The sequence below is a fragment of the Herpailurus yagouaroundi genome, unplaced genomic scaffold (genome assembly GCF_014898765.1).
Source record: "Herpailurus yagouaroundi ecotype Mexico unplaced genomic scaffold, PumYag 100, whole genome shotgun sequence".
Taxonomy (NCBI): Eukaryota; Metazoa; Chordata; class Mammalia; order Carnivora; family Felidae; genus Herpailurus; species Herpailurus yagouaroundi.
In genome coordinates, this window is record NW_024412391.1 from 37,841,845 (window position 1) to 37,866,218 (window position 24,374).

Genomic DNA, 24,374 nt, shown 5'->3' on the forward strand with positions numbered 1-24,374 from the left:
AGAAAATCCTGACTTTATATCATATCATGTCATATCCTATCACATTATAATATTAAATTATATTACATTAGCGAACCTCAACCTTCCAACAGAATTTGTCTGCTTTTATTTCCGAGGGTGTATATGTGCTTCAAAACTAATTTTTTAAGAGCATTGAACCACAGGTGAGTGTTTCTTCAAAGATTAACGCATTCTTCTGGGTTTCAACAACGTTCCAGGCTGTTCTCTGCCCCAATTCAGCCAACCCTGTTACTCACCATGCGTTTCAGGCCTCCATGCAGTTTCTTCCTCGAACATCTCTTCCATCTGAGATCTCCACCTCCCCTCTGAATTCATCTGTTCAGCGAATTTGAATGTCTGCTAAATTGTGTGTCTTCAAAATGCTAGATCCCTCAAAAAAAAAAAAAAAAAAAAAAAGATGCACCAGAGCCTTTTCTAAAAAACCCACTCTCCTCTCTTTTAGGCTCCAGAACCTCTGCACTTTGTTCCGCTCGGATCACCTTCTACTCTGTACTCCGACTGTTGTTCTCATGCCTGTCTTTGCCATTATATTATGAGCCTCCTGAGGATGGCAAACCCATTTTGACCTTCCCCGTCTCTGTAAGCACCACATACATACATATCAAGCACATAATATGTTCTTAATGTCTGAGGAATCAAAATGAATCACCGGGATAGCTTACCCCCATCTGGCAAATGCCCCGAGAAACCGATATGATACGGAAGGATGGTTTGACAGGCTGGAATCTTTGTCAGATGTTCCAGACTTGAGAACCCAGGGGTTCTGGCCAATTTGAGCAATGTATACAGTGGTAGTATAAACCCCATAAAGAGAGCATTTCAGAGAGAGCTAGAACAGAGAGCTTGCCCAATCTGAGATGTCCCAATCGCAAAATACACTCTGTTCCCTCACCTCCTCTGCCCTGCTCTTCCCCAGAGCTCTAAATAACCAGCCTGGACAGCTTTTAGTAACTCTGGAAAATGTATGTAACTGCTGATAAAGTCTAGCCCAAACATCCCTCTCACACTGCGCTGACTCATTTGCCCAAAATATGCCTGACCAGTGAGGCAGAAATAATGATTCTTACTGGCTTTTAACTACCAGGCTCCCCAGCTCTATTTCCTTTAGTCCTAGGGGCACATTCTAATTTGGTACAGAAAATAAAATGAGAAGTACGCCTGCCGGTTCCCATCCTAGAATGACTGAAGAAAGAAAATGTGTGCAGTTGTGTTAAAGGTCCATGTGTTTGTATGAAAGTGTCATTCACAACCTCCGCTCCCGCTTCACACCCAACCATCACTCCCATCGCCATAGATCTGTCTTAACCTCATTTCATCTTGGAGTTCTGCCATTGTCCTATAGTCAAAGAAATGAGAGTAAACATCGCCGCAAGAAGGAGACGAAGAATAACATCTTCTTTACAGAAACTTTCAGAAATCCCTTTCTGCTTCGCTATGGGGGTTGCTTAGATCGACAATGGATTTGATTTATTTTATGTTAGAAATACTGCAAAAGGTGTCATCCAAGCAGTGTTCCCCTTCTATACTGGATCCGAGAAAGGTTACAGCCAGTGTTTGCACTCCATTTACAAGAGTGTAGGTCTCCATGAGACATAGTTTTGTTTAACCCTCATTTCTGGTTCCATTTATATTCGTGTCCCTCTGGCCCTTTTCTTTGTCTTCTGCTCTTAGCCTGTCTTGGTATATCTTCTGTATCTTTGCAGGATGTCAAAATACTTTGTGGAAAAAGAAAGGGCATACCAAAAGTTTAAAGATCACTCTGAACTCAAGGTAGATAAGTCAAATCATCTAAACTTAATGGCAATTACTCTCAAAGTGAGGGCCAAGATATAGGAACAAGTATTTTGCATCCTCGTACGCAGAGACCAGAGGAAGAAGGGAAGAATCAATCCACAGTCATCACACTCCCTCAATACACAAAATCATATCACCTCTGTTTTCTCTTACACATGACTGGTGTCCAGAAAGGACTGATATTCTTGACCCGCTGTTTGTAGAAATTAAGAAGGGGAACACAGGTGCGCATATTAGTTTGTGTATTAAGGGATACCTGTACAAGTATGTTGTAAGGGTTAGATGTTGGCACTGATTCGTGCATTTACATTAATTCTCAAATGAAAACGGGAATCCATTCAGTCTGTCTTTTTTTTTTTCAACATTTATTTTTTATTTTTGGGACAGAGAGAGACAGAGCATGAACGGGGGAGGGGCAGAGAGAGAGGGAGACACAGAATCGGAAACAGGCTCCAGGCTCTGAGCCATCAGCCCAGAGCCCGATGCGGGGCTCGAACTCACGGACCGCGAGATCGTGACCTGGATGAAGTCGGACGCTCAACCGACTGCGCCACCCAGGCGCCCCGAGTCTGTCTTGATACCTTGTCATTTAGAGCTAAGCTACGCTATGCACCCTGTTTTGTATCTTAACAGAATAATTTGGAAAATCTAAGATCATAGAATGCTAAAGCTGAAAAGACCTCTATAGTAATCTATTCCAAGCATAAACATGTGTATGCGTTTTTATGTTTTTTAAACGTAGTTGCAAAATTAGCTTATACTTGATATAAGTATGTCAAATTGAAAAAAAAAATGTCAAATTGCCCTAATGTATAAGAAGCAGAATGTAAGTCTTATCACTTCTACTCATACTTCCCAGAATAAGCACCACTAATAGGAGCTTTTATTCATTCATTCATTCATTCATTTATTCAAAAAATATGTATCAAGAACGGAATTACATATTAAGCAAGAAAATCAAGACAGGCAGAAAAAAAAATAAATAGATATAGAAAATAACTTCAGTTAGTCACAAGTGCTGCAAAGAAAAGCAAAGTACAGTGGTCTGAAGTACAGTCCATGTAGAGTGACAAGTTCAGTCTTTTCAGACAGAATGTGAATGCATGGCAAAGGGAACAGCAGATCTAAGTCCAGCAAGCAGGAGTGTGCTAGGTATGTTCTAGAACAGCCAAGTGGCCAATATAGCTAAGGCGTTCTGAGGAAGAGGAAGAATGTACAAGATGAGATTAGAAATGTCAATAGTAGACAGATTTTATAAGTCCTTCAGACACTGTAAGGAGACTCGTTTCTTTTCCAAGTGTCAGGAGAAACAATTGGCTGGTTTTAAATGGGAGAGTGCAACTTTAATAGCCAAAAAGTTTTTGTGTGGGGAAAGTGATCTAGGGGGATGCCCAAAGATTAATTTTCAAGGAGTCACCATCCAGAGGGAAGAATTACTCTATATGATGGTTTCTGTAGTATTTACGCTAATAGCTGCTTCCTGTTGCCTTAAATCCTACAAAACTATTAATAACAATAAAAAATCACAAGCTGGCCTAGCAGACTCAGAAAGATCTACGTGATGTCATGCCAATACCTGAGTTCACAGAGTGGCCAAATGAGGCTCAGGGACAATGGTCAGCTGACAATACGCTCAGCAGACTCACCTGTCTGCACCTGTTCTTTATGCAATAACTAATATCTATGTATGTTCTTTATAGCAATTTTATTTTCAAATAGTTTGAGTCATAAGAAGTATCAAAAACAGTACAAAGAATTTTCACATACCCTTCACTCAGCTTCTTCCAATGATAATATCTTACATCACCATAGGCCATGTCAAAACCAGGACTTTGGCATTGATCTAATGCTATTAGGTACAGACCTTATTTGGATGCCACGAGTTTTTACAGGCTCTCTTCTTACATTATTTACTTTGAGAGAATTTATAGTGCTATGAAATTTTATCCCATGTGTAGATCCTAGTAACCATCACCACAATCAGGATACAGACGGACTTATCGCCACAGAGAGACGGCCCCATGTTAGTAGTTCATTGTATCCATTGTTGAAAGCCAGCTTGTGCTTTATGAATACTCAAAACCTGGACAGGAAGAATTCTTCTATTTGTGCTTCTTTAACCTTTAGCTTATTATATTCCATAAATCTACTTAATACCATGTTCTAGACCTTTAAACATCACAATATATAAATATTTACACGTCACAAATTATCTTAAATATTTAAACATTGATTTAAAGTGTAAGTAACAAAGTGATCCAAAACATTTCAATGGAATCGGTCTAATTTGTCAACTTTTTAATTGATTCAATCACCTTGGACTTCAAATATTTAGAAGTTTATTTTTATAGGTTTATTTACCCTAATACAAAAGCAATGATACTGTGATTGTGATTCACTTTTTTACTTTTTTCTATATTTATATTATACCTCCCCAAGGTTATAGTGATTCTGCCAGACTCAAAAGAAAACACCATCTCCACAAATCTGGTAGGATGATGAGTTCTGGAGTATTAAATAACTAACTGATTCTTGGTCATAACATGAGATCTGGTCGTGTCTAGGATCTTTCAAACTAGAAGGGTGTTCATAAGAACCCCCCCTTCTTTTTTTTTTATGACAAATGCTCCCTTGCAAATGGAACTTTTCAAGTTCATACCTTTAAACAAAACAAATCACACCTTCCTCCAAAAACAAAGAGGAATGTTTCACTTTATTGCACCCTGGCCTACATGGCAAAACCCATTGTCTTCTGAAATTTACTCACAATTTTGATATAGTCCGTTAGCATTTTTGAAAATCTGGGTATAACTTTATTCGAATATTATTATTATTAAAAGCCTTATCCATGGTTTTGTGATTCAAGAGATGAGAACCTAGTCTGTGCAATCTACTTTCCCCTTGGGTCCATCAACTTGATGCATTCTTTGGAACTCTCTTTCCACCTGAGCTCTGGGTTCCCATCCTTCCTATCTTTAGTAAAATCCTTTCTTCTCCCAGAAATAACTTGTTTGCTCATAATTCCCAAAATGTACCTGTTCCTGCCTACACCGAGAAAAATTCAATATATACTTCATCTAAATAACTTACCCACCTGTATCAACTATCCCATATACATTACAATGAACACAAATAAGCATATACTGTTATAAGCACTATTTTTATTTTACAGCTATCTTTTAATACATCTTATTAAATGGAATCTGCTTTCATTCAGGCTTTTTGATGATGAACCTGCCACACCTCGGCAAATATGTGCCCTATAAGCAACACTAGGGCATTTTCTCATAGCATATTTGTGTTCTGGCCAAAACAAGATGTTCTACTCCCAACTTGATTTTTTTTTTTTTTCCAAGCCCAAGACATGGAGTTAGGCACTCGCCAAGGATCTTTGTTTCCTTTAGTGACAAATAGCATTAAAGACCAAATCTTGTTTACTTAACAATGTACTATGGGTTCTGTATAACATCAGAGCATATAGATTTAAATCCTCTTCTTTTTAAATATGCTTACTTTCAGTAATTTATGATTATAATGAATTTTAAGATGTAGGAAAATGCCAATTAAACCTAAAATTTAACTGCTTAGAAAAAACTGTCAGTTACCATCTCTTTCTCTCTCTCTGCATATATGCAAATGGAGGCATACATTAAATTTTTTGAACAAAAAATGGAAAGTCAAGGAAAAAAATAGTTTAAGGGATTCAAATAAAAACCAGAGTCTTTATTAGTTGATGTACATCAGTGAGAACCTAAAACCAGGTTAATCCCCAGACCAAAGCATGACTAAAGTTCTACAGGAGAGGGAAAAGGTAGGGATATCTGTCCCTGTGGTGTGGCCTGGATTGCTTTCTTTTCTTTTCTTTTTTTTTTTTTTAAATCTCTAACTCCTGCAAAAATTGTGGTTGCAAGAGGTAAAGAATGTTCTAGTTTCTCATGCTTTTTGCTCAGGATCACTGGTACAATCCCATTCGAGCAACTGTCATAACAATTCTTTCAAGAGCTATTTTTGCAAGCTTTGTGGTTTGTCAAGTTTGGAGGTAGGGAAAGAAACACAGGGAAATAGTAGAAGGTAAAAAGAAGGAAAGGAGGCTAGGGTCAAAGCAAGGAAAACGGAGGTCTGTTGTAATTCATCTATAGAGTTCATCCTAAGTTATTCAATTATTAAATGTAATTTTACCTGAATTTAATAGAAGACAAAGGGATGAGCAAAACTGAAACAATTAATAAACTTTATATCATTATTTCTTTTTTTTTTTTTAATTTTTTTTCAACGTTTTTTATTTATTTTTGGGACAGAGAGAGACAGAGCATGAACGGGGGAGGGGCAGAGAGAGAGAGAGACACAGAATCGGAAACAGGCTCCAGGCTCCGAGCCGTCAGCCCAGAGCCCGACGCGGGGCTCGAACTCACGGACCGCGAGATCGTGACCTGGCTGAAGTCCGACGCTTAACCGACTACGCCACCCAGGCGCCCCTATCATTATTTCTTCACAGCAGAAATATTTCCTGAAAGATCCTTAAAGCTAAGGGAATCTGCCTTTGTAAAAAGTGGTAAAAGTCAAAAAACCAAAATTTTCTACTTGGATTCATTTTGGAGAACACTGATTACAATCCCACTAAAGATGAGGAAATTAGCATTCTCACATCTCCTCCCACAGTCTTCCTGCCTACCTTCATACTGCCATTACATCATTAATTCTCACAATAATGTCACCCAGGTCTATATGCAAGTGGATCCGAATTTTCATGAGCAGAGCTTTTACTGTGAGTTCTCCATTTTGGAATTTATTTTTACTAATCCAGTAATAAAATAACATTGAGATTAAAAAAAATTTTTTTAATGTTTATTTATTTTTGAGAGACAGAGAGAGAGAGACAGAGTGTGATTGGGGAGGGGCTGAAAGGGAGGGTGACACAGAATCCCAAGTAGGCTCCAGGCTCTGAGCTGTCAGCACAGGGCCTGACTGGGGGCTCAAACTCACGAAAGGTGAGATCATGGCTTGAGCCAAAGTCGGCTGCTTAATCGACTGAGCCACCCAGGTGCCCCTAGAAATTTTTTTAATAAAGATTCACGAGTTCATTTTTGTTTTTGTTTTGTTTTTATCTAAAGTGTCATGTAATTAATTACCATTTTATGTGGGAATAATATCCTAGAACCGTATAAGGCAAAACAAAATGGCACTCTAGAACATATTTGACCGGCAGAACTCTCTGCAATGATGGAAATGTTCTATATCTGTGGCTATTGAGTCCTTAAAAACATGACCAGAATGAACAAAGAACTCAACTTTTCATTTAAAAAATTTTTTTCAATTAGTTACATTTCAATGGCCGCACGTGGTTAGTTGCTACTGTAATGGACGGCCCAATTCTAAAAGATAATATACAAGACTATTTTCATGACCTGGGAGGGAAAAGATTTCTTAAACAAGACACAAAAAGCGTGAAGCATAAAAGAAAATTTTGATGATTTCTATTATATTAAAATTAAGAACATCTTTTTATGACAAGATACCATTAAAAGAGTAGAAAGGAAGCCACAGAACAGAAGGAATTTGCAACACCTTTCTGGGAAAGGGCTTCTGTACAAAACATTGAGAGAATTTCTAAAATCCAGTCAGAAAAGCACAGACAAGGCAAAAGAGGCAAGGTACTTGACCCGGAGGTGCTTGTTTAGAAGGCTTATTCAAATGGCTCATAAATACATGAAAAGCTGCTGGACTTGGTCATCAGGAATATGAAAATGAAAGCTGTGCATGTACCAGAATAGCGAAAGTTAAAGAGACTGACATTACTATGTGTGAGTGAGAATAAGGAGCAACTTGAACCCTTATACATTGCTGGTAAATTGGTAAAACTTTGGGAAAGGTTCCGGCATTACCTATGCAAGCTGAACATACACGTTCTCTTTGAGAAAGCATTTCCAATCCTAGGTATAAGAAGGATAGGAATGTTTGAACACATACACAAAAAGACACATACAGGAATAATCACAGAATCATGATTCATAATGGCCCCAAACTAGAAACACCTTGAAGGTTAAGGGTAGGAGGAAAAATTGTGCATATTCATGCCGTGAAATTTTGTGAAGCATTTTACAAATAGAATTATAATTACAGGAAATAACAAAGATAAATCTCACAAATATAATATTGAGCAAAACAGGGTAGACATAGGAGAATGATTCCACCTTTGTGCAGTTCAAAGATGGGTGAAATTAAACTAGAGTATTGGACATCAGGATACTATTACCTTGGAATAGAAGGGAAGGGGTAGTAATTGGGGCTGCCATGAAATGTGCTTTTGAGATGTTACTAAAGTTTTATTTGCTGATCTGATGCTGATTCCACAGATGTTTATCTCATACTTTTCTATGAAGAGTTACATTTAGGTTTTGAATACTTTTCACTATGTTTATTATTCTTCAATAAAAAATATTTTTAAGAAAGAGATCTTGAACCCCAGAGAACAATTAGAGAGTGACCATTTCTTAATTAAATGCTCTCATTCTTTAAATTGTTGGCCAACATTGGCATACATGCATAAATAAATAAATACATAAATAAAATCTCATTTTTATTTGTTTTTAGTTAGTAGTGATTTTACTGGATATTTTTATTCACCTGTGAAATGTTTATTCATAGCCTTTTCTCACTTTTTATGGGGTACTTCTCATTTTCATAATGATTTATGAGAACATTATCCAGTATGGATATTGTCCATCTATCTGTCCATTAGGTTGCAAACATTTACGTTGGGTTGTCATTTAATTTTGTTTAGAGTAAAATTTCACCATGCCAAGCTTTAAATTTTATTTCTATTAAGTTAATCTCATCATATCATTTCATTTTTTGGTTTCTGAGCTTTTTTGATTGCTTATAATAGATTCAGGGTGAAAGTGACTGATCAAGGGGGTGCATATCAGGAGATGTGTCCATTGGGCGGTATCTTCACAGACAATCTACCTCAGTGGACATCTTCGTCTTGGTTTTGGTCTTGTCCACAATAAGAACGTCTTGGGTTTTCCATAGATATTCGTTGTTGGTTTCTAGCTTTTATCAAGATAAGGAGGGATCTACCATACACAGAGGTTTATGAGAATGGATGCTTAATAGTGTCAAATGTAATTTGCAATTTATAAAGATGATCCCTTTATCTTTTTTTAATAATTTTTTATAATTTATAAAGATTATCCCTTTAAAGGAGAAATATTAAATATTCTCCTTTAAAATATTTATGTAATGACTTCCATTAATTGACACAATGCCTAACCTTGAACACTTCTTCCATGTCTGAGGTAAACCTTCTGTCAGTCTGTTTGGTCTGCTATAATGAAAGACCAGAGACTGGTATCTTCTATACTGAAGAAATTTATTTCCCCCAATTCTAGAGTCTGAATAGTCCAAGACCAAGGCACTGGCAAATTCAGCATCTAGTCAGGGCCTACTTTCTGGTTCCTAGATGGTGCCTCCCTGCTGTGGCCTCACATGGTAGAAGGAACTAGGGAGGTCTGTGGGGTCTCTTTTATAAGGGCATTAGTCTCTTTCATGGATGTTCTACACTCAAGACCTATGCAGCTCCTGAAGTCCCACATTCTAATATCTTTAGGGGTTAGGATTTCCAAATAGGAATTTTAGGGGGATACGGACATTCAGGCCATAGCGCTCCCCACCATGGTCAAAGCGCACCATTCTTCAATACGCTAGCAGATTCATTTGTTAGAATTTTACTGGAGAATTTTCCATTTATGGTCATGCATGAGACAGACATATAGTTTCTTTAATTTTGTAGCACATTTCCTAACTGCTTCATTTTATGAATAAAGGATATGAGACCAGAGAGGTGAAATGAATGAATGTCTCAAATTAGTAAGAGAACTTCTAGAAATAATGCCCTCTGACTCCAACTCAGTGACTTTCCTACCATGTGATGCTGCCAGTGTCTCAAAATATTCTAGGATTATATGTTTGTTTGTTTGTTTGTTTGTTTGTTTGTTTTGGTGTTAGGACAGTCCCCAAATCTTTATAATCCTAGAAATTGAAGAAAGTGTCCAACATCGTCCAGTTAACATTTATTAACTGTAAGTTATTCAAATAGTGTTTATGTGTAACCCATCTTCTGCCAGATCCCATTAGCCTCTGTGTATAAATGGATATAATTAACTCCCTTAATAATAGCTTTAATAGGAGCTTAAATAGCTCCTTGCCCCGTGGTTATTAACTCACAGGGATTCCCAGGTCATGCGCCCTCTCTGGGTCTCATCCAATTAAACTACAGAGTTCCTAGATTGGTCTCACCCAAGTTTTTGGGGTGCTCTCCACTACCAGGTGGCCTGTTCTTTCTCCCATTCCGCCACACTCATGATTGCATCCAAGGCCAACTGAAGGATGGCACATCACATGAGCCTCTCAGGAAAGCTATGCCTATGCCAAGGATGCTATTTCTAGAATTAGTCCAGCAGCAGTGTTGAAGTTCTAAAGCCTTTCCATCATTCTGGCAGTACTGTTTGGGCCCACGTACTGCACGTGTAATACCTTTGGAAAACTTATCCCGCCTACTCTCCAAAGTCAGGGGAAGAGTCCAGGCTACCTGTGCCATCCCTTCCGGGGATGCTCCCCACCTCCAGCCTCACTCTGCTATAGCCTGCAGTCCCCGCAGGTCAGTGACTAGTCACCCATCCCACTTGTGGATCAGGTACTTTGGGGGCACACTAGAACCTAACCTTTGGCTCAGAATCGGTCCTCTACTACGAATGTGTTATATTTGTGTATATTTTTTCCCTAAGCTTTAGGAGCAAGGAGAGAAGGAAGTCCATGGAAATAAATTGATGCAAACCTAACACTGAGCATAAAGTAAGAGGCCCAACCATCTCCAAATGCTCCTACGAACGCCTCTGTATGTAGAGAAGTAGGTAATTATCAGGTGATTTTGCTCCACAGATTAAATTACACAGATTCAGACTAACCCCCATGCTTTTAAGGAACTAGAGATATTTTGAAATCATCCAAAGGGTTATGAAGGTACACACCCTCCTGAGGTTGTGTAAAGAAATACATCTAAACAAAACACCAGCAGAAACGGCAACAATCTGTGAGATTTAGCCTCAAGTCTTTGACGTAAGATTTTTATCTAAAGCCAAAGGTAAAGAGAATGTGATGAAATTGATGATCGATTCGGCTAAAACTTTGAAGCAATTTTGTCTTAGAGTGTTTTAAATATCAAAAGTAGTTTTGACATCTTAAAATATCAAAAGAGAGCTAATGTTCCTTTAAGGAAACATTAGATTTATAACAGCTTAGAGAAAAATTGCTTGACAAAGAAGCTTTGAGAGTGGATAAGCTTATTAGACATTTGAAGCCATTAAAAAGAAACAATACTTTAAGGAGTGTGGCCCTTCCAAAAGATGGCTCAATCCTTGGAACTGCATGGAGACACTGGATGTAGACCAAGAAACACCAGAAACCGAATGATCAAGCAAGCTTTTCAGTAGAACTCTATACTCGAGAAGAGACTTATTGAGTAATTTCCAATAATTCAGTAACCGTTTTGAAAAGAAAAGAAAGCATTCGCACCTTTTGCAAGACTGAAATAAACCCCCCCGGGTCTTTGCACGGCTGTTCCATCCACCTGGGTGCCCTCCCCCTGCTGGTCTGCCTAGCAAACTCCCACACGCCCTCCATAAGCATCTCACATTAACACTTCCTGTGTGGTTTCTTCCTAATTTCCTTAAAAAAAAAAAAAAAACAAAACCCACACAGATATGTGTTATTCTCTACTCCCACTTCATATGGGTTACTGTCTTGTCACAAATACAGTACTGCCTTGTAATCATCTGCACTCCCCTAAGCAGAGTATTTACTTCTTTTTTTTTTTAATTTTTTTTTTTAACATTTATTTATTTTTGAGACAGAGAGAGACAGAGCATGAACGGGGGGAGGGCCAGAGAGAGAGGGAGACACAGAATCTGAAGCAGGCTCCAGGCTCTGAGCTGTCAGCACAGAGCCTGATGCGGGGCTAGAACTCACGGACCGTGAGATCCTGACCTGAGCGAAGTCGGACGCTCAACCGACTGAGCCACCCAGGTGCCCCTTTACTTCTTTTAACTTTAGCAACTCCGCAGCACCTCAACCAGCACCAGCCACAGAGTGGGCACTCAGAGTCTCTGATGAACGAATGGCACGTCAACGTAGGGAATAACGTTGTACACATTTAAATTCCAAGCATGACTTCACAAAACGTTTGTGAGGAATACGTTGTGAAAAAATAGATTGCAAACATGTCTGTACAATTAGATTACAGCTATAAAAGAACCATGGCTTTATAGACTCGAAAGTAAAACCATCAAAGTATGTGTTCATGTTAGAGCGATTAAAATATTTTCCCTTGTTGTGTTATCTTTCCAAATTTTGTTTTGTTTTGTTTTGTTTTGAGGGTTTTTGTTTTGCTGTTTGTTTTTTTTGTAACAGCATGTCACCCATGGGTTTAACATGACTGTCACAGGATGGTAGAAGAAGACTCTTCCTGTAATTGGTTTCAACTGAAGCATCGACACAATAAATATTAGATTCTAGTAACGGAGGCATAAACCTGTCCATCACTCTCAAACACAGAATTTATAAAGTTAATAAAATCTCTCAAATTTTGGATGGTTCAATGAGATCAAGGTATATAAAGCATTAGAGAAAAGCTTTGGAGAAGAGTTCAGTGAAACATTTTTTGTTTTCTTTTTGGACAGACCTGTTGCCTTGCTCTGCTTCCTCATACCCATCTTTCGGGAGCAGGTGGGACTGTCAGAGGGCAAAAAATGGGCCATCTACTTAAAGGCCTGCAGGGCAGCAGCCCTTGGGCTAGATTGCCTCTAAGGTGTCCACTCAGAAAGTACTGAAATTATGTCCCCTGACATTAGGATACACAGAAAACTAGCTCCTGATTTACAAGTGAGCAAGTAAGGCCAAGTGTGGGATGTCGTCTGAGCCTGCCACAGAAATCTTGAGGAAAAGAGAAGGCCCAAACAGTTGCTTTGTTGAGGTTAGACTGGTCTCCCAGGGTTTAGAGAGGCGAGGGATACATGAGTTTCCCCACAGTGGAGACAGAAATGGTGGACATTAAGTTGGAATGGGATTGTTGAGGATCCTGTCCTACAGGGCCAACTGGGGGGGGGGGGTAAGGAGAGAACCCGGAGGGATGGTGGGAGTTGGAGGGCGTAACACCAAGTGATTGAAGTCTGAGAAAGGAGTCTCACTTGGCAACACAGGTTAAATTTTCTTCTGCTTGAGTCAAAGAAACTGCAAGAGAGAGGGTCTGGACACAAAACCTCCAGAGAGTCCTCCAAAGCACTTTATGGGAGAAACAGAAGATGGCTTTCACCAACTCTGGGGCCTGGCCCATAAAACATGATTTCTCCATCCTAGAGAGAATTGTCCTCTTCCTCCTCTGGGCCTTTCCCACTAAGGCCTTTCTGAGGAGTAATATAGGCAGTAGGAAGTCCAAGGCCATGCTCCCTGTTCTGAGAAGCAGGTCCACATTAGCGGAGGGAAGAAAATGTTATACTAAATTAATTTGGGCATTTTGGTGATTAAAAAGAGCTGAGCTTCATATATTCTGAATGGAAGGTGTTTGTCACTTAAAGTAAATGTTGCATTAGCTCCTAAGAGTGAAGAGAAAGTCAGGAGTTTTCAGGAAAAAGCTTACCACAGGCAAAAGATTACCACCACGGGATAACATTTTAAAGGATGGGGAGGGGGGAGGGGGCTAAAAATTAAACTGTGTTTTGATTCCAATGCACACATCGAGCTTGTTTGATATGCCAGTTGCATAAGGAATATCAGTCAGTTTCCTTTCTTTTTTTAAAATGTTTTATTTATTTTGGGAAGAGAGAGACAGATAGAGCCTCAGGGGAGGGGTAGAAAGAGAGAGGGAGACACAGAATCCGAAGCAGGCTCCAGGCTCTGAACTGTCAGCACAGAGCCCGACATGGGGCTCAGACTCATGAACCATGGGATCATGACCTGAGCCAAAGTCAGACACTTAACCAACTGAGCCACCCAGGAACCTCAGTCAGTCTCCTTTCTTAATGCTCCAGTAAGTCATGAAAAGAAGTTGTCCAGGTCAAAAAGTTTATTTGGCTTTGATTTTTATTTCAAATGTTATTTAAACCCCCACGAGCCATGGGACATTCTACAATATTTCATGTGCCTTTGGATGAGAAAGCTTGGATCATTGAACATAAGGTGTGGAGAGAAACTCACAAGTCGTGTCTTATCCCTCACTTTACCGATAAGGAAATCCGTGGCATAGAGCATTTAAATGACTTGCCCCAACACCACTGCTGGTTAATAGCAAAGCAACTTCTGACACATCACACTTCCTTTCCTGATCTGCTCCCAAATTTCCACAGCCTGCTGTAGCTACACCTCCAGTCTGAAAGGAGTCTGAAAATAGAAAAGAAGTGGGCAATTTTCCTAACAATGCTAATCAGAAGTTACAGTCTCCACTAAAAGAGTGTCAGAGGGTCTCACAAAGCAAGCTTTTAGGGAATGTAGGAAGTTAATTACCTTTCTTTGTAATTCATTAGTCACCGTCCTTATAACCTGAGGCCCTTTGAAATACAACTTGTATTTAGTAGCATGGAGTTGGAAGACTTTAGATATTAATATGTCCAAGAGAGCCTCTTTCATCTAGTTTATTAAATTTTCCTTTGACAGGCTTAAATGATTTTTAGAACTTATCTTCGTTTTGTTACAAACAACAAAACAGCTAGGATCACAGAGAAAGAATGTTTTGATTGGAATTAATGATTACTTAGTATATCGCCTTTAAATGAACGTGAAAATGGAGCTTACATATTTAAATGGCTTCCTGAGATGAAATTGACTAGGCTTTCAAATCCAGGATTGAAGAAAGGATTGTTTGTCCCCAAATAACTCCCTTAGCAATCTGCTACAGCATCATTATATGTACCCGTTGCTTTAGGGTAAAACTTTATGTCATCTAAGAATTCTGGGAAAATGCAAATATGTTACCTGGAATGTGACATCAACATTTACCAGTATTCCTTAAAGAGATGGCATGATGAACAGAAATGGCAAATAGGACAGAGACCTTTGGCTGGGGTTGGGTGGGGGTGGAGGAGATGAGAAATATTCTGGGCAGCAAATTGTCCCAGGACAGACAGATAAGGCATCCAGAGAAGGAACCAGAGAAAAGGGAACTAGAAAGAATGCATTGTTTCTTAATGTGCTCGATATAATTAATCATTAGGAAAATGCAAATCAAAGTCACAATAAGATATCACTTCACACCCACTAGAATGGTTATAATAAAAAAGATGGGCAGTAGGTGTTGGTAAGAATGCGAAGAAAATGGAACTCTCACACATTGCTGAGGGGAATGCAAAATCGTGCAGCTGCACTCGAAAACATTTCAGCAGTTCCTAAAAGTTACAGAGCTACAATAAGGCCAGCATTTCCACTCCTAGCTATATATACCCAAGGTAACTGAAAACATATATGTGCACAAAAACTTGTACATGAACATTCATAGTAGAGTTATTTATAGTACCGATAAGTGGAAACCACCAATTGTTCATCAGTTGGCGATTAGTTAAACAAATGTGGTATATCCATACAGTGGAATATTACCCTGCCAAAAAAGGAATGAAGTACTGATTCATACTACATTATGGATGGACCTAGAAGTCATTCTGGTTAAGTGAAAGAAACCAGTCACAAAAGATCACGTGTTGTATGATTTCCTTTATATTAAGGACCCATAATAGGAAAATCCATAGACACAAAAAGTAGGTTAGTGGTTTCTAGGGACTGGGGGATGGAGGGATGGGGTAACAGGTAAAGGGCTTCTTTGGGCATGAAGAAAATATTCTAGAATTACATAGTAGTCATGTTTGCACAGTTTTGTAAATCAAAAGCAATTGAACTGTAGACTTTAAATTTTTTTAATGTTTATTTTTGAGAGAGAGAGAGAGGGAGACAGAGCGTGAGCAGGGGAGGGGCAGAGAAAGAGAGGAAGACACAGAATTGAAAGCAGGCTCCAGGCCCTGAGCTGTTAGCACAGAGCCCGACACAGGGCTCGAACTCAGAACCATGAGATCATGACTTGAGCCAAAGTCAGATGCTCAACCGACTGAGCCACCTAGGTGCCCCAAACTGTAGACTTTAAAGAGGTGCATTTTATGGTATGTTAATTATTCTCAACAACAACAAAAAAATATAGAGTTAAATGATGCAGAACAGAGAGGGGATGACTGCAGGGGCAAATTCCATGGACGACGGAGAGATCATGGATCTCAGGCAGAGGGGATTTCCTTAGAATTCAACCATTTTAACAAGGAGGCAGTGCAGAGTTTCAGAGGCAGGAGTATGGAAATCCTTTTCCAAATTATTCTATTTTCTCAATAGAATAAAACTGAAGTCATCATCTTAGAATGAGGTGGAAGAAGAAATTTGGGGAGGTTTGAGAAAGGAAGCGTGAATGGTACAGCATCCTTGGGAGAATGACAACATGACAGGAAAAGAGCCTACCTGAGGTTGGTGGTCATACATTTAAAGTGAAATATTTTATGTTTTTCATTCAGCCCACTGATGCAGGTGCAGAGTAGGTGGAGACTGAACCACACCTGGCATTTTCCAAGTGAACGCAATATACTCTTGAGATAGTGCACAAGAGTGAGTGTAATGAGCTATGGAATCTAAGTGGAGTAATGAGGGAAACGAGGCTATGAGGACGTTAACCGAGAAAATGTGTTCAGGTTAATGGATTGAGTGCTTTGAAGGGTTGAAAAATGGTGAAGGTGGGAGTAGTAGAAGAAGTGGGCTGGAAACTTAGGAAGTAGAGATGGTCAGAATTGGGACGATGGAAATTGAGATCATACAGTTGTTATTAAGGACAACGTCTAAGGTTTATCTTCAAATATGAGTGGTTGAGATAGGGTGGAGAACAGGACCATTAAACCATGGAATCAACAAGAGGTGATTTAAAGTATTGCTGAGCCATCAGGTGTCTCACCTTGGACGATGTGTGCGTGGAGTAGAAAAAGCTGCACATGATTGGGCAGAAAGATGTCCATTGACGAACACAGATCTGGGGCTTAGCAAAGCAGGTCACTGAAGTTTGGACATCAAGGGATGTCAGGATGGTGGTAGGACAGTTCTGGTGATGTCCACTAGTTCTAAACTAGCCTAGTCTTCAGCCGTAGGAAGAGGTGCTAATGGACTGAGCAAAATGAGGTCAGCCAGAGCTGCAGAGTTGTGAAGATTTAGGTGTGTGTGTGTGTGGAGTCCTTACTCTTTCTAGAAGCAGGTTCTGACTATGCTTTCTTTCCTCCTACCCAGACACCACATTTCACCCATTCATTCCATTTCACATTGTTTTTATCTACTGTCATAGTTGGAATTGACACACTGGTTCAGCTGAAATGTTCTGAGGTTTAAAAAATTAACTTCTGTAAATTGGGGAACAAACGTTGTCAGATTTAGGCCAAAGTTGTAGACCTGGTGGGCTTCAATGTCTCACATCTGGCACAGATGTGAGGACCCCGGCCCACTAGTTCAGGAGCCATAAGGGAAGCCAAGAGATTCATTCTTTCTTTTAACAAATAAAAGGGAGTACTTTATGACATTCAAACTCTGATGAATCAAAACTAAGGGCAAAGGGGGAGAGACAGAAAAAGAAAACATTTTGAAACATTCTTAAAATGCTCAGTCACCATAGAGCATTTAATCACTAGGTTTAAATCAAGGTTTTCCCACGTCTGTCTGTGTGACCTTGGACCATTTTCTTTGTCACTTGGGGCTTCACTTTCTTTTTGAAATGCGTTGGAGTTCATAAGACAAATGTACTATTGGCTTTATACTTAAATATTTTATTATTTACAGTTTCATAGTTTAAAAATAAGACAGAGGGCTGCCTGGCAGGCTCAGTCAGTAGAACATGCAGCTCTTGATCTTGGGGTTGTGAGTTTGAGCCCCATGTTGGGAGTAGAGATTACTTTTAAAAAATTAGAGAAAGATGAGCACTCCATTATTTTGCAAAGTAAATGTATTACATTGTTGCTTTCTTTGCAAATTAAATAATCTGCCTCCAAAATATAACTAAGTTCTCCAAATCTGAATGCTGGTTTATTAGATCTTTATCCCAGTAGCCACCTGTTCTTATCTCCTACATTAAGTTTTGGGATCCTTCACTCTAGCATTTGAGTGAACAAGAATGTGGTAGAAAAGGATGGCTTAAAAGGCAAAGGGAGGGATGTTTTGTACCTCAACAGATTTCCTTTGTCTGGATATTTGGGGTAAACATTGGTAACGCTGTAGTGGGTTCAGGCTGTGTGGAGGCAGGGAATAAAACTAGATAATACTTTAAGATTCCTTGTTTTGATTTTGAAATAATGAGTAAGAATTTTCATTCATGCACATTATTTCTGGTGGGGTCTGTCTTCTCCTTAGAGCCTTTTTGTTGATGAATTGCACACATCATGTAGTGACATTCAGTTTGCCACTGTTCTTCTGGATTCACAGGGGCAATGTCTTAAATGAGGTGTTTATTGTTGCCGTTTCAGGCACAGGAACATGGGAGGGGATGGAACTGTGTGCTCAGCCAGATGGACCGCTATCTAGTCAAATAGGACTGACTCTAACAGGCCATGTGAGGCTCATTTCCCCAGCTGGCTGAACATGGCAACCAGACCCTCAATAGAAAATTTGCTTCAGTGCTTCAAGCCATTCTTGGAAAAAGGTGGCTTATAAGTGTCCATTTGTGTGTTCAGTTAATATGTATGGATCTCCTAAATGGTGCCTAGTTATGGATACTTTTCCCAGTTAAGAGAAGGTAGTACCTGCATTATCAAATGGGCCAATATTTCCTATTCATTCAGTGCCTGGTATTTAGATAGCATCTTCCTTGAAAGAATTAAAATTTTCATGTATATCTCATTTACTCCTAAAGTCAATGTTTTCCAAGTTCTTGAATTGGCTAGTCCCTTAATGAGGCAAACTATCCAACAAGATCGCCATGCCAAGATTGCCTATAAATTAATAAAAATAACTACAGAATATAATTTATTAAAAGAGCTTTGGTTGTCTTTTCTCTACTTTCTCCTCTTAATTCTTTTCACAGAGGTATCCAGGTCCTTTGGGATAGCCTCATGTTAGGAATTTTGGTAGAGCTGAAAGCAAAGAGACTCCCAAGTAATGGTTTTTCCCAAACTTGTAAAAGCCAAAGCCCTTTGAGAAAATAACATTAAGTGTCCCAGAAGGAGAGTATAGTGATTGAAAGATTTTTATTTTTGTTTTTGTTTTTGTTTTGAGGGCAAGGAAAGAGAAGAAAAATCGCCCAAGGTTGAGGAGGAAAAGAGGCCCCTTCCCTCAAGTAGGCCTGGGATTTCTCCCTTGTAGGAGTCTCTCTGCAAAGATGGCTCCATAGTCCATCTGCGAAGGCTGACCTCACCAAGTTTGCCATAGACGATGCTGGGCTTGATGGAGTCGTGTGGTGTCTCTGTAGTAACCGGCGGGGGCTATCTACCAAAGCAATGTTGTGGTGTGATGGGAAACACCAAGAACCTTGAATATTAGGAGATAGTAGGAGGACGTGGCAGTTGAATAATGTCAAAGTTGAATTTTGAGCACTTTCAGGGGTGGGTGGAGCTCAGATTCAGACTTGAAGTGATGCAAGGAATATACACAATGGAGTATTACTCAGCCAAAAAATAATGAAATCTTGCCATTCGCAACAACATGGATGGAGCTAGAGAGTATAATGCTAAGTGAAATGAGTCAGTCAGAGAAAGGCAAATACCATAGGATTGCACTCATCTGTGGAATTTAAGAGACAAAACAAATGAACAAAGGAAGAAAAGACACCCCCCAAAACCGACTCTTAACTATAGAGAACAAACTGGTTACCACAGGGGAGGTGGGTGAGGGGATGGGCAAAATAGGTTAAGAGGATTAAGAGTACACTTATCATGATGAGCACTAAGTAACATACAGAATTGCTGAATCGCTGTATTGTACACTCAAAACTAACAACACTGTATGTTAACTACACTGGAATTAAAATAAAATAAAATAAAATAAAATAAAATAAAATATAAATTTTTTAAACCTTAAACAAATGATATAAAGGAAAATTATGAAACACAATATTCCTTACACATCTATATTTGTGGACTAGTGTTCATTCCTATTACACTAACGTTGCACATAGTTTTGCAATTTTCAAAATTGTTTCCTTACCTTAATTACTTATGCCTTAGAATAAAGATATGAATAAGCACTATTATCAGCCTTGCTTTATAGATCGGAGAACTGAAATTCAGAGAAGTGGCACAATTTGCTCAAGAACACATGGCCAAATAGTGGCAAGGTCAAGAATCAAGGTTAGATACATCTGCCCCTAAATTTCATTTTTTTTTTTTCAATTTGACATGCTGCCTTTCTAATAGGGAAACGAATACCATTCATTAGGTGCTCCTGAGGAGATTGCTGGAGTTATTTAAATATAACTGAGTTAATTTAATCCACATTTAACGATAACAAAATCAGACCTCCATCACAGGTTCTCAGGTTCCTTGTGGGAGAAGTTTACTTGGAATTTTCCACCCAACTGCTTTGAGACCCAGGATCCATCTCAGGCCCTGGGCATTCCTCTCTTCCTCAAGGAGTCTACCCACCCCACCTTGGTCTATCCCTTAGGGCTTCACCACTGTTATGCAGTGGGACATTCTCCCCAGGTTTCCCCTTCCATGCGGTCCCAAATACAAACACAGGGCTCTCTTCTTCCCTGAAGCTATGAGTAACTTACAGAGAAAGAGTCAGCTCATGACCACTTCTAACAGGAGGTTGTTAAAAGCTTATAAATTTCTTACAGCAGTGGTCCCTGTTCTCTTAGCATGGCAATGTGGCCTCTTAAACCTGAAATCTCCAGCTTTCATTTTGCTTCCTAGGCTGCAGATATTACCCAAGTAGAATAATAAGTGCCATCATTTCCTCACTGTTCTTTAGCCACTGCTTTGGCTTTATTTCCCACAATGTCCAACCTAGAATCTGTGGCTCATCATTTCCAACCTTATCCCATTCCTTCATTCTCCTTCCTTTTTATCTACCTAATAAAACACCAATCCTACCTGAACCCCACATCCTCTTTTCCCGTGTCTACACCAGAACAGCTGAACAAAACAGCTGAAAAAATTAGATACTACGGCTGCACGAAATCTTACAGACTAGACAATTGGTTTCACCATAAATTCACGGCCCATATCTCACATGAGCCTTCAACAGTGCTGATCAATATGCTTCATTTCTCCAGGCTTGGATTTTGCGAAAGAAAGAAAGAAAGAAAGAGAGAGAGAGAGAGAGAGAGAGAGAGAGAGAGAAAGAAAGAAAGAAAGACTGACTTCCTACCTTGTCCTCTTTGCTGAGGTGTTCCAGGTTCCCTTCTCCCCTCCTCTCTCAGATAACAGCCATGGTCCTTCATTCCTCCTACCAGGTGCTGGCCATGGTCCTTAATTCATCCTACCAGGTGCCGGCCATGGTCCTTAATTCATCCTACCAGGTGCCACATCAGAAGCACGGGCATCCATCTTCTCCTTTCCTTCGGCCCCAGTGGAGGAAATGTTTCCCTTCCTGCCGCAGGTGCATTCCCCAAGTTCATGCCCTCTGCCTCCTTTGGGCATCGTCTTTTCACTCTCCTGCACCACCGGTGCCACCTACTAGGAATCATTCTTTTCACATATAATTGTAATTATAATTAATATCTCCCATCTTGTTAAACCCCATATTCTCCCTCCCAGCTCCCTCTGCCCTCAGAGGACATGCCATTGCTCGACCCCACAGCAAAACTTCCAACGAAGTTGTCCATATGCACAATATTTCCGCTTCCCTGCTTCCCAGTTTCTGAAGTCCCACCCATGACCCTTCCATCAAAACTTGTCAAGGTCAACAGTTGCTTTCCTATTCCCAAAATTAGTGCCCAGTTTCTTCCCCTTATTTCTTTTATTCCCTCAACAGAGCCCCATCCCACAGATGACTCCCCTATTCTTAAAGCACTACTCTCTCCACTTCCTTTCCAGCACATTTCCTGGGGTTTCTTTATCTCACTGTCCCCAGTATTCTTGGTCTCCTCTTTCTTCTTCACTTGAATGAAATGTTGTCTTTCCTCCACGTTCTGTCTGGGGCTCTTCTTCTCTCACACTTTCTTCCCAGGTAATCTCAGCAATTCCCATACCTTTAAATATTAATGATACTGAAATCCCCAAATAGTAGTTCAGCTTTGTTGAGCTCCAGGCACCAATACTGAACCAGTCTGTCCTGTTTAAATGTCAAAAACCCTTACCACATCATTCAAGGCAGAAATCTGCAAATCAGCCTGTTTTCTCCCTTCACCTCTACTGCTTAGTCACAATCCATTAACAGGGCCTGCTTGCGTCTCCAAAAGTGCAACTATCTTCTTATCTGCCTCTCATCTTATCTCCATTCTCACTATCTCCTCTCACCTAGACTTTTTCAAGCTGTATCCTGCTGTTCTCCTTTCTCCCAATCCTGTCTCACTGCAAAACGCTGTCCCATAGCAGCAAAAATAATCCTTTTAAAACATGAATCGGGGGGCGCCTGGGTGGCGCAGTCGGTTAAGCGTCCGACTTCAGCCAGGTCACGATCTCGCGGTCCGTGAGTTCGAGCCCCGCGTCAGGCTCTGGGCTGATGACTCGGAGCCTGGAGCCTGTTTCTGATTCTGTGTCTCCTTCTCTCTCTACCCCTCCCCCATTCATGCTCTGTCTCTCTCTGTCCCCAAAATAAATTAAAAAAACAAACAAACAAACAAACAAACATGAATCGGATCATCTGACCCCCATGTGCTCGGAACCCTCCGAAAGCTTCCCCTTTCACCAAAGGAAACCCAAACTTCTTATGCCCACAAGCTGCAGTTGACCTGACATTTCCTCTGACCCTATCCTGTGTCCCTCACCTGCTTGCTTACCCTGTTCCGGTTACCCTGAATCTCTGTTAGGGCCTCTACACATGCTGCTCCTTCTGTCAGTAACTTCTTTCCCCAAACTCATCCCCCTGCCGTATTTTCTCAAAACTCTTAGAGAAGACTTCCTTTTCACCCATCTAGAATGCTCTGAACCTCAGCTCCTTATTTACTTCCTTCTTTGGACTTATCGCAATTAATAATTTTTTAGTTCTTTGTCCAATTACTTGCTTGTACTTGTTTACCTGTTTCCACAATAGACGATGGAAAATAGGTCAACTTTGGTATTGAGCTTATAAGGCATTCAAAACTTGTTCCAGATCCTACCATCTATTTAAAAAAAAATTTTTTTTTTAAAGCCTTCATCCTATGTCATGAATATCATAGATGAGGAGGGAGAGATTTTAGTCATAGCAGACTGAGGTCCATTAAATCCAGATGGGCTGGCCCAACTGGACCAGACCAGATCATAGACTTTCAACTTGACTTCTTGAGCATGGGTCCTAGGGAGTTTTGCTATGTCAGATCAAGTGGATAGAAGTCACACTTCCTTTTTATGCAGAGTGACTGACACCTACTCCAAAACACACAAGTCTGTCATTTCTGACCATCTGTCATGTCTGACCATCAGTGTTATACTTTTTAGCATTCTTCATGACTACTTCGGGAGTCCAACCTTTCCCTGATCTGATTTTGTGGCTTAGCCATTAGCCATTATGAAAATCAGAGTTAACGGAGTCTAGCCTAAAATAGTTCGTTGTGCCATATGGCCAATAAAAAGATTATGATAACTGATGCTTTTAAAATACACCTTGGCTTTGACTCTACGTGGCCGATGAAATCATTTATTTTTTTTTCAAGGCCAAATACCTGTGCAGGCATTGGGGGAGTGTACTTCATAACTGACTTCTCATTGAGTTACGTCTAGGAGGGCTTTCTAGTCTTTTTAATTTGATTTGCATGCCTATAAAATTTCAAACTTTGATAATGTGTGATTTAGAACAATGTAGGAGGCGTACCTCTCCCATCCACAAAAACTTATTTAGAATCATGGTACTTCCATACAAGACAATATACTCAGCAATAAAAAGAAACAATCTACTGATACATGCATTAACGTGGATGAATCTCATATGCATCATATTAAGCAGAAAAAGCAAATTTCCAAAGGTCACATATTGAGTGATTGCATTTATGTGATATTCCGGAGAAGACAAAAGTTCAGGGACAGAAAGCAGATCAGGGCTTTGACAGGGCTGGGGGCATGGTCAGGGGGTGATGGTGGTATTGACCACAAAGAGGCATGAAGGAATTCTCTGGGATAATTGAACTATTCCGTATCTTCATTAAGGTTGTGATTATAGAGCTGTATGCCTCCTATGGTACTTTTTATGTGTGGGCTTGGCTAGGCTATAGTATCCAGACATTGGGTCAAACACTAATTTAGGTGTTATTGTGAAGGTATTTTGTAGATATGGTTAACACCCACAACCATTTGACTTTAAGTAGAGGAGATTATCCCTGATAGTGTGGGTGGGCCTCATCCAATCAGTTGAAATGCCTTAGGAGCAGAACA

The 24,374-nt window shown here is 39.8% G+C and overlaps 1 long non-coding RNA gene across 10 annotated transcripts in view; it reads right to left on the reverse strand.

Annotated features, from left to right (window-relative positions):
* LOC121028502 (uncharacterized) overlaps nt 1-24,374 on the reverse strand; it is an 82,054-nt gene that overhangs the window by 48,958 nt on the left and 8,722 nt on the right. For 7 of the 10 annotated variants that reach the window (XR_005789261.1, XR_005789260.1, XR_005789267.1 and 4 more), the window contains exons 4-5: nt 21,232-21,539; nt 258-391 (exon numbers count right to left, since the gene is read on the reverse strand). This is a non-coding gene — a long non-coding RNA (uncharacterized LOC121028502). The remainder of the gene's footprint in view (nt 1-257; nt 392-21,231; nt 21,540-24,374) is intronic. The other 3 variants (XR_005789266.1, XR_005789265.1, XR_005789262.1) reach the window with 2 other exon arrangements.